The 12,991-nt window shown below is 40.6% G+C and overlaps 1 protein-coding gene across 3 annotated transcripts in view; it reads left to right on the top strand.

Annotated features, from left to right (window-relative positions):
• Window positions 1-275: 275 nt before the first annotated feature.
• The window catches only part of ZMYND11 (zinc finger MYND-type containing 11), a 105,647-nt gene continuing 92,931 nt past the window's right edge, over window positions 276-12,991 (top strand). For 2 of the 3 annotated variants that reach the window (XM_051812870.1, XM_051812869.1), the window contains exon 1: window positions 277-502. The gene's annotated coding sequence lies outside the window, so the exon portion shown is untranslated. Of the gene's footprint in view, window positions 503-12,991 lie in introns of all 3 variants that reach the window. The other variant, XM_051812868.1, reaches the window with a different exon arrangement.

Here is a 12,991-nt window from a genome sequence, read left to right as displayed (position 1 = left end):
TCTGTATGTTTTAGTTTCTGTTGCTCAAGGTGAGCGTCTACTTCAAAAACATTATCTGTAATTTCTCCAAGTTGGATTCATGATAGAAGGAATTTGCACGTATCAAGGCCAGATAAGCGCCATATTTTTCCTCTGCAATAAGACAGGGTACAGACCTAAGACTATGATAAAATACATACATAATAAATAGTTAAAGATCCGTTTCAAATGTATTATTAAAAAAAATAATAAAAGAAACAAACAGCAACTCCAGCAGACACCACTAGAGTTCTCCTTCTCCCAAATATCCCTAGCACCATCCTAAACCCTGTTTACCCCAGAAACCTGAACTGTGGACAGACAGAAGAGGAGAGAGAGAGAGAAAATTCAGACACAATAAAACTCTGAGGGGAAAAATATGTGGAAGGAGGAGGCAGCAGCGGCCTGGGGAAGGGATTGAAAAGTTTCCCCTGGCTTAACTTCTCCCCCCCTGCAGCAGCAGAAGCAGCGCCAGCAGCACAAGGTGAGAGAGACTTTTAAGTCTGGGGAGGAGGGGTGTGTGTGCGGGAGGGGGGGTGAATTTACAGCCCTGTGGATATTTCTGTGTCTACCTCCCTGGCTTTGGGGTGCGAGAGACGTCGTGTCTCATGCTGGGTGGATTTTTTTTTTTTTTAATATGATGGAGGATTATAAACATGGCGCCTTAAAAAAACTACAAAATCATGTACACACTGTTCCAAGGAGATGGGGGAGAGGGGACAGGGGAAGGGCTGGGCACCAGGGGAGGGGGCAATCCTTCCCCGCGGGGTGCCGTATGAGGAGGGGGGGAGCAATTATACTTAATAATAAAATGTGTGGGGCTGCGGGGGGGAGATGGAAGGCGGGATTTTTTTATTATTATTATTATTTCATTTTTCGGAGTGGGCAGGATTATCTGGCAGCCCGCTTGGAAACCGCGGAGGAGAAGGGGACGGCGGCGGAGCGCGTGTGATTATTAACGGCGATTATTTTTGTACCCCGCACCTTCCCCCGGTCGGATTTCGGCTGGGAGGCGGCGGCGGGTCCCCTGTGCCGAGTTGCAGCCAGCCCTGGGGCCGGGGCGGGAGGAGGTGGGGTGGGGAGAGGGGCGCTCCGGGGAGAATCGCCGCTTCCAGCGCTCGGCGCGGGCCTGCAGGGCGCGGGGAGCCGGGGACTCGCGTGAGAGGCGAGGCCGGGCGGGGTGTGGCGCAGCCCGGCCTCGGCCCCGCCACCCCCGCGGCCCCGCTCTTCCCCACACGCGGGGCCACAGCTTTGCTCCCCACTCTCCCCCGCTTTCCCTTCGCTCGCACCCCCCCCGCCGCCGCCGCCGCATTTCCTCGCTGGGGAGGGGGGATGCCTGTTTGGAGGACGGGTCTTGGCCCGAGTAATGGCAGCTGCTCGACAGCGCCGAGGCTCCACAGGAGAGAGAGACGGCGGGGCCCCCGCAGGCCGGGCGAGGGGCCATGGCTGCCGCGGGGGGCAGGGGAGGGGACGGGGAGAGGGGTGAACTCGGAACCCCAGCCCTCCTCCCCCCGGCGGCTGCGGGCGGTGCCACCCCCGCGGCCGGGACGGCCTCGCCGCCCGGATCGCCCTGTGCCCCGGCACGGCCCCAGCGTGTCTGGGGTAGGGCCCGGGGGCAAGAGGGGCCGACTTCCCCGCTGCGTCCCTCCGGCTCCCCGAGAGCAACGCGCTCGCTCCCCCCACCAGAAAGGTCCCTCCCGGAGCCCCGCCGGGCTCGGCGGCCGCATTTCGGGGAATGTGGACCATCGAGGGGCTGGCTTTTGTTGGGGGCTTGGGGGGTTTTGTGTGTGTGTGCACCCCTGAAGCCATGTCTTCAGATAACTCCCCTCGGTGCACTTTTTGGGGTGTTCTCCCTCTCCCCCTGCCTCGGGGCTGCTCAGAGGCCTGTCTCCTTTCTTTTCGGGGAATGGATGGAAGTGTAGGTGTGGGGGTGCCCATGGTGGGGATGATGGGGAGCTTCGGCAGGCTTCGGCCGTCTGTGTGCTCCAGACAACAGCCCCCTTGTAAAATATTGATGTTAAAGACTTGAGAAACTTTGTGTGTGTCTTTTGGGGCTTATCCTGAAAACAACAGACTTTAAGAATTTGGTTTTGGTTGTCTGCGAATGTGGAAAAAAGAACTTTACAGAGGCTAGAGATGGGGTGGCTTGAGAAGAGGAAAAGGAGTGAAAAACTACTTAATTTGGTGCTGGTTGGTTTTATAATTGTATAATTGGGCATTTAACACCCTGGAATCATCTGCCATGGTTTTCTGTATTGTAGGGAGTAATTCTATATTGTAGTTTTGAGATGATCTTACTGCAGTAAAAAAGAACAAAGGTAGAAAATGCTTTCTTGTCCTAGATAGGCTGATATTTTCTCACTTCTGTTGCTGTTCTCTGAAGGAAATAGTTTAATTCTTTAGGGGTGATCACTGAGACAGGTGTCAGGAGGGGGGGATGATGGGAGGGAAAATGCCAGTTTGTGGTTCAAGTTGCAGTCCCTTGGGTTTTTCTAGTTCCTCATCCTTCAGTATAAAGGACCTGGCATCTCTCCACATTTTTTTTTTTTTTAATTATCAACCATTCTGAGTGTGCTACAGAAAGTCTTTAGGGAAGTAGACTATTTGCTGACTGGTGTTTTGTATACAAGTGAAAGTACCCACAAAATAATTTACAGTGTGGATTTGCACCATTAATTAATTCCCACTGTGGAATTATGGCATTAAAATGCCAGATTTTCCATGCCTAAACAAACCTTCTCTGCTTTGACCAGATAGTTGTATGGAGAAGGGTGGGAAGGGAATGGTTCATGGTCTATGTAGTTCATCAGAGAACACTTTATCTTGCTGATGGTTAGTTTGGTTTTAGTGAGTGGGGAAAAAAGTAACTGTGTAGATGACTTTTTGTTGGTTGTGCGTTGGATGGTGGTCTCTGCCTCTGCAACTGATACTTGATATCGGGTTCAGCGCAAAGGACCGAGTGAGAAAAATTAGTCTTCCACTGCATCTCCTGAACTGGGTAATGTGATGGAAATTGTCTTGTGATGACGCTATGCCAGGGGAGTTGTGAGTGTGTGGATGTTGTGTGGGGGCGGGTCTTAAAACTTCGTTGATGCGCTAGAAGATACTCTTCCACAGTTTGAAACTTTGTAGCACAAGTTTAATGGGGTACTGCGCCTTTATAGGTGGTTGGGTTTGGTTTCTTTTTTTTTTTTAATCTAAGCAAGAATTTTAAATATAAATGTAAAAAAAAAAATTGTTCACCATGAATTAAAATTCTTAGTAGTTTGGCTTAGTTCTTATGTAGTATGAGCCAGAGCAATACATCTTAACTTTCCAGGAAAAAATTGAGCACTATTGAAGTGACAAGAATTTCATGACCAGAATTGCTGTGTGCACAGTCTGTAGGACATTTGCTGTTGTGTGGGGTGGTGTGTCCATACGGCTTGTATCCAGTAGGCATTCTGTGTGCAGCTACTGTTCGGGTTCCCTGGTTCAGGTTCCCCCCTGCCCTCATAGCAGAGGGTAGAAGGGACTGTTCAGAAAGACCTGAGGAAGAGCCTGAATCATTTTTCAGCCTAAGGTCATCTCAAGAGCAAACGAGATGGTGAAAGGCTGTGAAGTGTGCTCGGCTTTTCCACCTTGCAGGTAAATAAAACATGTTGGGTGCTCTTAGTGACATGGTGCTCCTGGAGAAGAAAACTGTGCGAGTGGACAACTAATTTGGCCTCAAACTCACCTTGAAGTGCCTCAGGCTACATCTAGACTGTTATACATTTCTACCTGTGAACCGAATCCTGGGGACCACTGAACTGTACTGTCTGCAATCTCTGAATTAGAATAAAATACTTCAAAAAGAAATTGATAAAATATAACATTGAAAATGTTTTCTTAATTTTAGGCATCTAAACCTCTCCATAGATGTCTGCATTGTCTGGTTTGTTAGCAAATTGTCTCATTTCACACAATTTGACAATTGGGTAATTTTAGAATTAGAAGACATGTTTTGAAATTCAGGACTCAATTTCTGTCAGCTAAAGTTCAGAAATTATAGACACACCTGTAACTAGTTTTCATAGTTACTGCTTTCCACAGTCTTTCAGATCGTTTAACTCTGGAAGTGTGTGAAGACCTCAGGCAGTGTGAATTGGTCCAGGCTAAAAGTTCTGAAAGAGGGACAAGGTGATGATAAAGATGTCACCAGTAAACTTCTGATTTTCTTCTTAAATGACTTTTTAGCTAGATCCAGATTAGCATAAATGTCAGTAAAAGAAGTCTTTTACCCATAATGTGGGTTGTTACAAATACCAAGTCGAACTATAAACAAAATAATTCTGTGCAAGGTATATGTGGCTCACACCAGTGATGAACTTTGTTCATAAAATGCTGAGTTGTTTAAAATTACTGTCCAAACACACAAAACAGTTTACTTTCCTCAATGAAGTAGAGTTTGGGGGTTTTTTCAAAGCTTAGATCAGAATTGCTGGAGCAATTCCTTTTCTTATATCCATCCAGTAAATATATAAATTTATTTCAAATCCTTGCCACTGATTTTATTAATTGCAGTGGCTTTTCTTCCATGTAACAGGACTTTCTTTAGCCATCCTTCTTGCACTAATTGTTTAGGAGCTAATGTCAGATCATGTTCTTTATCTGCAGGGGGTTTTGTGCCTTGTTTTTTGTTGAGTTTGCTTAGTCTCAGGATGCAATGAACACTCCCACAGTACTTGTGTAGTACTTGGAGCGTGGTGCCCTTGGTAACTGGGCAGTGCAACGTATGTCATCTTTTATATAGCTCATATATTTTAGTCTGTCAGTGTTGCTTGTGCTAAATGTTGTGAACAAAGATTGTTCTTGTCAGGTTCTGGATCATTTTTGATCAGTTGAATGTAAATTTAGCTCATAATTGGGTTATTGTTCTAAGGTTTAATCTGCCAGTTGGGAGAGTATAACGTGCAAAATAGGTAGTTTATAAGATGATGATTCCATTTTGGAGGAATTTATTAATAAGTTAACTCCTATATTACAAAAAAAGGAAAAGAAGAAGTTTTCACCATTTTTCAATGCAGTATAAAAATGCAAATTCACTTGTGAGAGTATCTTGTCATCTATATAAAATTCAAAATAGGGGTGGAAAACTCCATAAAATCCTTCATTCCTGGGTGTGGTGGAGGCAACTGGCAGTGGGTTGACAGACACCAGTGTGGTCGTGTACAGTATAATAAACACTGTGTCCTCAAGCCTGCACAGGTGAACTCCTATGGCACACAGAGCTCTCTGATTTCCAAGGCCTCTACATGCAGCTCCCTGCAACAACAGGGCTGAATTGAGCCCATATTTTCCCCCTGTATTTTCAACTGCAGTCTTTAAACGTAGTTTTATCATCTCTTGAAACCAATGTCTGCCATCAAGTTAATTGACCAAGCCTGAACGCTGTGTTATTATTTATTTATTTATTTCTAACATGCTCTGGATGTTGAATTACATGAAAAAAATTTTTAGGGGTAAAAGTAGCATTTTAGTAAGATTTCTTTCATATTTATGTTTTTTGGTTTATTTCTCCCTGAAATGACTGGAGTCTTTTAGTTCTGTGGGCAGGTGAGAGAAGGCACAAGGGGTGATACACTGTGACATGTCCATGAACCCAAGTTAAAGCTCATGGTGTCTAATTTTAGGTCAGCCAGCTTTGGTAATATCCCATCAGAGCCTGATCCTGTAGCTGTACCACGTAGATAAATCCAAGGCATAGTTATTGAGAGTTTGTGTACAAAATGTCTGGTTTTGATTTTCTTCCAGTCTCTCATTTTCCACTTCACTAAAGGCAAAAGTTTCTGTTATGGAAGTAGAGAGACATGTAAATTGAGTTTAAAGTATGTTATTAGTTCAAATGGCAGGACCTTAGTATTTGTAATTCCAAAGTTAGAAATATATTAAAAAATATAAGTAAAATATAGTTTACTGATGTATTTACCAACAATGAGAATACCTTTGAATATACCTTTATGCTATATTAAATTTTCAATTCCAGGATTAAATCTTTGCAGAATAAAACATTGTGGAAGTAGTGGTTCTGACTCTTCATACAGCTCTTACTTCTAGTATGATATAAAACTAATTCTTAACAAACAATTTTAGCACCAGACACAGTGAAATTTGAATTACTAAAATCCACTTATTGGTTAAAAAATTAATTCAAAACACACCTACAAAAATACCAGTAATCCCATTCACCCTTTTTGTGGAAATGGCAAAGAACTGGCCTCACTGCAATAAATTGTTTTTATCCTAAATAGGATACTGTTGATTTGAGATCTAGTAATTTTAAAAATTTTAAACATATTGCTGTTTATCTTGCATTTCTCCTAGGCTTCATTTTCTCTTGCTTTGTTAGGATGTTAAAAATAAACATTAAACCAACTTGCCATATATTCAAATATATGATTTTAATGCAGATAGCTAATGTTTTGGCTACAGACTGTAGGAGTCTGCTAGCAGGTGTAGTACTCAAAAGCAGCATTTTGGCAAGTGGGCATTTGTGCTTTGATCTCCTGCACTTAGGGCATGGCATTGTTATCTGGTCTTTTAAAGAGAGGTGGATGGGAGTCTCACGCTGTGACTCACGGGACATGGTACTTAGTTTACTAATTTTAGCAGAGCGATTCTTATCTGTCAATGTGAGGTTTTATTGGAACCTTTTGGAAAAGCAATGAAGTAAAACAAAATGGGGTTGAGAGAAAATGATTACCAGAATCCCAAAGTAGCTAGAAATAGTATACTGTGGAAAAGAAATTAAAAGGGTATGAGGTATGTTTACTGCTCGACAAATCTTTGAGAAGATCTGAGAGACAAGAGAGCTTTATGTTTCTTAGCATGCTGTCGTCATTCTCTGTTAAGTCTCACACAACATTTATGCATTCAGTAAGAGAGGATCTCACACTACAGATACCTGTTTGCAATTACAGATGCTTCTCAAGGCAGAAACCAAGTACCAGCCAAGTCTGCATTGGCTGCTTGTGCCTTATTACTATTTTCTTGGTGTCACTGCCAGTAAAAGAAAACTTCGGAAGAGGAGATAGTCTGTGCCTTGCAAAACAGACTAGTGCAGTGTGTGTGCATTCACAGGCACAAATTAAAGTGGAAATTTTACCTCAGAATGGTGGGGGGGTTCTCCAGTTTTCCTTCTGGTTGGTTGTTAATTTTCTGAGCTGTCATTGATTTCAGAGACAAGCTTAAACCCAATGTTTATGCATAATCCCCTCTCCCCAAGCAATTAGTAGGATCCAGGTTCAAAATTGCACAAAATCAAAACAAAAGAATTGCTATTTCATAAAATGTAATCACAGGCCACACAGTCACTGATTGTTCACTGATGAAAATTGATATGCACTGCAGAAAATTCACTGTTACCCATAGATTATTATTAATATAATGATGGAGACCTTGATCATATAGGCACTTTTTTTCCCACAGGCATAAAAATGTATAGACCATGGAGGATACTGATGAATGAAATTTAGTTTAGTAAAATAGTTTTAAAAATTAAAACCTTATGTATAACTCCAGTATTCAAGGAAGAACACAGTTACAGTTCATTGTGCTGATATAATTTTATGTAATGTTATATTTTTGATTCTTCTACTGGAGTTACATAGCAGTGCTACATAGGCATTTTTATGCCTTTTCAATATCAAAAGTATGACTTGTTATTCTTGCAAATGCCAAATTTTGCATTGATGATTGTTTCCATTGAAGCTAACACACTTTTCCTACATGTGCATTAGTCTTTGAAGGAATTTACAGTATTTATGGAAAGAACAAAGACAATGTGGATACAATTTTTCTGTTAGTGACTTGTAACATTTTCTATATATCTTAAATCCTGTATGTTATAAAAGGCCTTAATTATAAAGAAAACTGGTAAAATAGAAATTCCTACTGGAAAAGCTGATACCATTATGAGAAGAAAGGTTTATTTTTATTTAGGAAAGCTAGAAAACAGGTATGTCAGGAAACTGAGGATTTTAACATAGTTTCAAAATTATGGAAATTGTGAATGTGAAAACAGTTAAATAATAAAATTATATTGGGGTTTTTTTTGTATCACAGAACATAAATTAAAAACCTGAATTCTGAAAATGACCTTGTTTCATCCTGTTCATTATCATTTACCTGCAAAACCTAGGCAATCCTTTTTGCTCCATGCAACAAAGAGTTTAGAAAGAGTAATGTTCTCCCCAGCTTGTGCTTCTATTCCTTCTTTATTATGCAGTTCAGAAATCACAGAAAATTTTTTCCTTTCTTAATTAGAAACAAAGAATTGTTATTAGTTGTTTCCCCAGGAATCAGACTGGCACCATTTTTAGCTTCATATAACTGTAGTTGAGAATTTAGGATGTTCCTAAGAACTGATTGCATGAACCTTTTCTCAGGAAACTGGATGTTTCACCGTCAGTCATCACGTGTAAACTCACATTTGAATATAATACAGCACACTGAATAATTTGGCATTGACACTAATGTTTTCTCAATAAAAAAGAAAAGAGATTTTTTTTTCCACAAATAGAAATAGATTTCTGAAAATTTTTCTTGGTCATGGTAAAATGTGAGGAACAGTGAAAAGGGATGTACACTTTGCTCATTGGTACCTCACGATATCTGACGTCTTAACAGCCAGACTAGAATGTAATGTCAGGTTGTTTAAAAGCTGCCATGTTAAAATCTTGTTTGTTTGCTTACTTGTTAAAAGAAAATGTTTTATTTCACTGACATATCTTTTTGAAGGAGAGTGCTGATGCATACCTGGAGGCATTTCAGACTGACAGTGTTGGAAAGTGAAAAACATGGACACTCTACCTCTGTAATTGCACCTTTCAGTTTTGTAGCTTTGTCTTCTTCTTCTTCTTACACTGACCTGAAGTAAATAGATTTGCAGGAAATATTTGTTGTAAGAAAGACATTCTTCCTTTTCCTGCACACTTTCCACTCTGCTGGCTCCCAGAAGGCTTCTTTGTAAATCTCCTAATTGGAAGCATACTCCTAACTTCTCCCTGATTCCAGACATGAGATTTCCTCTTGTTTTTCAACTTGTACTTTTTAGGAAATATAGATTAAGAGTCAAGTATCTGCAGGTGCCATTTTATTATTTTTTTTATCCATGCTGATGTTGTTTTTCTCAGTAGTTTTAAAAAATTTGTTAATAATAACCCATTTTCCAGTCAACTAAGTATAAGCCTAAGTTGTAGCACTAATTCCTGAAGACATGCAGCTTTCAATAAAATGGAAGATTTTTGTCCCTTATAGGGGCACAGGAAATACCAATAAATGTGAGCTAAAGCTAAGAGATGGCACAGATATTTTGAGTACAGGTGCACCAAGGAACCTAGAAGCAGAACATGGTTTGCTTTGCCAAGTTAGTGGATAAGCAGTTACAGTGTTTCCTGGGCCAATGGGAAGGAATGGTATCCAAATTTCTGCTTGGCTCTTCTTCCATGAGAACTGCCTTTCTTGATCAAACTAGCATGTCATGTAATCCAGAGTCTTGTTTCCAGCCGTTGCCGATCTCAGATGTTTCCTAAAGAGGTGCCAAAAATCAGGCGATTTTCTGAGGTAGAAATCTATAGAATACTTTTTTTTCCCCCATACTAGTTCCCAAACAATAATAATTTAGATTATGGTTCCTGGTTTTACACATATAGAAGCTTTATTTATTCCATTTTTTAAATGTTTTAAATTCTCCTTCCTGTAATAACCGAACATTTTAGCTGTAGTGTCAAAACCTATTGCTTTTTAGGTCAAGCCTGTTCTGTCCTCTCCACATGCCTTGCAGCCTCCCACTGCAGTGCTCTTTCTCTTTGCACATTTTCCAAGAGCTTCTTCCTGGGTTGCAGAAAAGAGCCATGTGTACCTGCTTCTCCTGAGGTATTTGATGGAGATAAGAGACCTCGAGGGGCCAGTTAATGAAAGGCTATAGTGATTGTGGAGTGCAAATAAGAGCTGGGAAATCCACATATGAAAGGAAGAAAGGGAGAGTTTGGCATGAGATGCGCATTAAGTGGAAGTCAAGGTACACACTTCACAGGATAGGGGAGAGAGGACCACTGTCTGTGTTAACGTCATTTGGTGCAGCACTGTTGATTTTAGTGGAGCAATATTAGTTTACACCTGCAGTAAATTTTCTCCTGAATATCTGGGAATGAGAATATAAAATGAAGTGTTTATGGATGAGTGACAGAGAGAGTGAGCGTGTGAGAGAGAGCGCATGCACACATTTTCAGGCCTGATTGATTATATGAAAAAAACCCCGGAGTTGAAAGAACATTATTTTAAATTAACATTCATTATCTTCACGCGTGAGATAACAGTTCACTTTGGACCAGATCCTAGCACCATTATGTTTCTTGAGCAGAGACTGCTTTTTCCTGAATGAGGTTATTCAGTATGAGAATGGCAAAATATAGTCAGATCTTTGACAATAAAAATATATGGTTTAGTCACCATATATTAGAATAACGCTGTATTATTTCTCAGGAAAATATGTATTTTTTTCTTTTTTAAAGTGAATGGTTACATTTTCGTGCACTAAAAAGTAAGATAACCCATTTCTTTTTTTTTAGGTCTCATCTTATGCCTGGAAAGGCTTGCAGCCATTTTAATTCATGCTGCATTCATTGATCTAGCAGTTAAATCATTTAATCACCCTGCAGCTAGGTCGTCTACCTATTGGACACTGTTAGAGAGTTCAGTAATACACTTTGGGTTATTGGCTTCTAAATGTCACTTTTGGAGGAAAAAAGAGAAAAAAACTAAAAAGCAAACAAGCTATAAACACCCCAGTTAACAGATGAACAGTATAAAGGAAAACAGTGTGAATTCATGATCTTATCACTCAACTATTTTTTCTTTATTCTGTACATAATATAAATAGAAAAAAATGCACATCACAGCAAACAATGGAAAAAATCTGATTTTGATCTTCTTTGGTAGTTCTTTTGCTTTTAAATACAGAGTTCTGCAAGATTAAGTCATCTAATTAGGCAGCAGCTTGCTAAGAAATATTTTCATAACGGACGTAGTTTGTGAGCATGAAAATGAAAACCACATCTTAAAATTATAACCCCAAATAACATTCTGAAATTAAATATTACTCTGAAAAATGGCTTATTCTTTAAGTATAGTCATGTGAAAAAAGTGACATTTGTATTTTATGTGTTAAACAGCATTAGGAAACCTAATTTCTTAGGCTCTTAAGTGCTGCGATAGTAGAAGCCCAATGACCTAGATATATAAAAAGGGAAATAAATATGGCAGCAGCTAATGTGTGGCAGTGGAAAGCAGAGAAAAATGTTGTGATGCTTCTAAATGTCCTGTATTTTCTGAGAGGGAGCTCCTCACACTGAAATAAACCTCTTCTTGGTATACACTAGGCAAGTATCTTGTCTAAAGAGGGACAGTAAATTCTTTGGCAGTGATGCACTTGGCACCAGCAGTTTTTAAAGGGTCACCCATGTGCTTTTCAGTTATTTCCCTACAGACATGAAAAAGAAAGTTCATGCTCTTCTGAGGTATTGTTGTCTGGGTGCAGGTGGAAGAAGGAAGTTGTGTTTCATATGAAGATGGGAACTGTATTTCCCTCTTGTTCAATGAAAGCTCAAGATCCAGAGATGTTAATTCCATCTGTCTGTGTCTGGATCCCTTGGCTTATTTCCTTGTGCTTCCCTGATGTACACTGAAAGCTTCATCACATGAGAGGTTATGATCATGTTAACTATCTCTATGTTACTATACCTTCAGCAGAGAGACTTTAAACAGAGGGTCAGTTGTTCATCTAATTTGCAATGTTTTCTTAATAAGTGATTTTTTTTCAGTGGTTTCTTTCTCTGATTTTTAATAGCTCCTCTGCTTTATTATGTTAGTCTATGACAATTTTGATACAACTTCTTGTTACACTTTCATCTGGGCATTTTGGGATGTGTTTTCTTTTTTGAAGTAGTTAGTCATGATATATGTACATGAGGAGTCCGACCACAGAGGAGTAATTTGACTGAGGTTTCATGAATGCCATCCCATGCACTGAGTAAGACCTCAGTGCATTAAGGCAGGTTAAACAGGGATCTGATGCTTTTGCTCTCTTTCTTTTGGAAGAACCTGGAAAGGGCTGCAAACTCAAATGAATGTGCTCTGTCCTTACTGTGTATTTCTTTACCAGAAAATAGGGGCTTCAGTCAGGGAAGGCAACTCAGGTTAAAGGAAGGTGCTGAAACCAGCTGCATGGTAAAAGAAAATGAGAATTCAGTAATAGTAAAATCAAAAAGTCAGTGCTAAGGGAGCATACGTGCAGGTATGTTCCTTCAAGACCTGAAGATGCCTCTTAAAAAAGGGTTCGAGTGGCTGAATTGCAGTGTAGGAGTGGTGTTTAAGCAGTCTGAGGCCCTTCTGCAGGAGAGCAAACAAGTGTCTGTTGAGTTCAGTCTGTGTTGCTGGGTGTGGTGGCCAGATGATTATCAAACTAATAACTGAAGTGCAATATTGCAGTGGGTATCAAACCTTTTCATATCCACGCTGCTGAAGTTTAGAAACAAAGGAGCTCTTGACAGTTTGAAATTACAGCCCTGGTTTCCAGTATTTCTTCTGAGTTCCACTGAACTAATGGAATTAACCGAACTGCCAGGCCGGGTGGGGAGGTGCCGGCGAGCTCTTGTTGCAGGAGCCCCACGTCGGGCAGAATGTGCTGCTTTACACTCGGTTTTTCTTGAATTTAAATGACGACCTTCACTTCCTGCGTGTCAGACTACAGCAAGCTGCAGTGGGAGGCAGCCTGGAGAAGGGGTTTGCTAATGAGGCTCTAGCACCTTTGATAGGTACCTTAGATAACCAGAAAGTGATAGATGATGGTGTACCGTGTTTGGAAATTTTATTTAAAGTATATATTTATTTTGGCTCATCCAAGCCACTTGTATGGTCTGTTGGTGTTTTCCACAAGAGTAAGGATGCTTGC

The sequence above is a fragment of the Manacus candei genome, unplaced genomic scaffold (assembly GCF_025592945.1).
Source record: "Manacus candei isolate 608988 ecotype Guabito, Panama unplaced genomic scaffold, ASM2559294v1 h1tg000089l, whole genome shotgun sequence".
NCBI classification, from domain to species: Eukaryota; Metazoa; Chordata; class Aves; order Passeriformes; family Pipridae; genus Manacus; species Manacus candei.
This window is presented reverse-complemented; position numbering and strand designations above follow the sequence as displayed.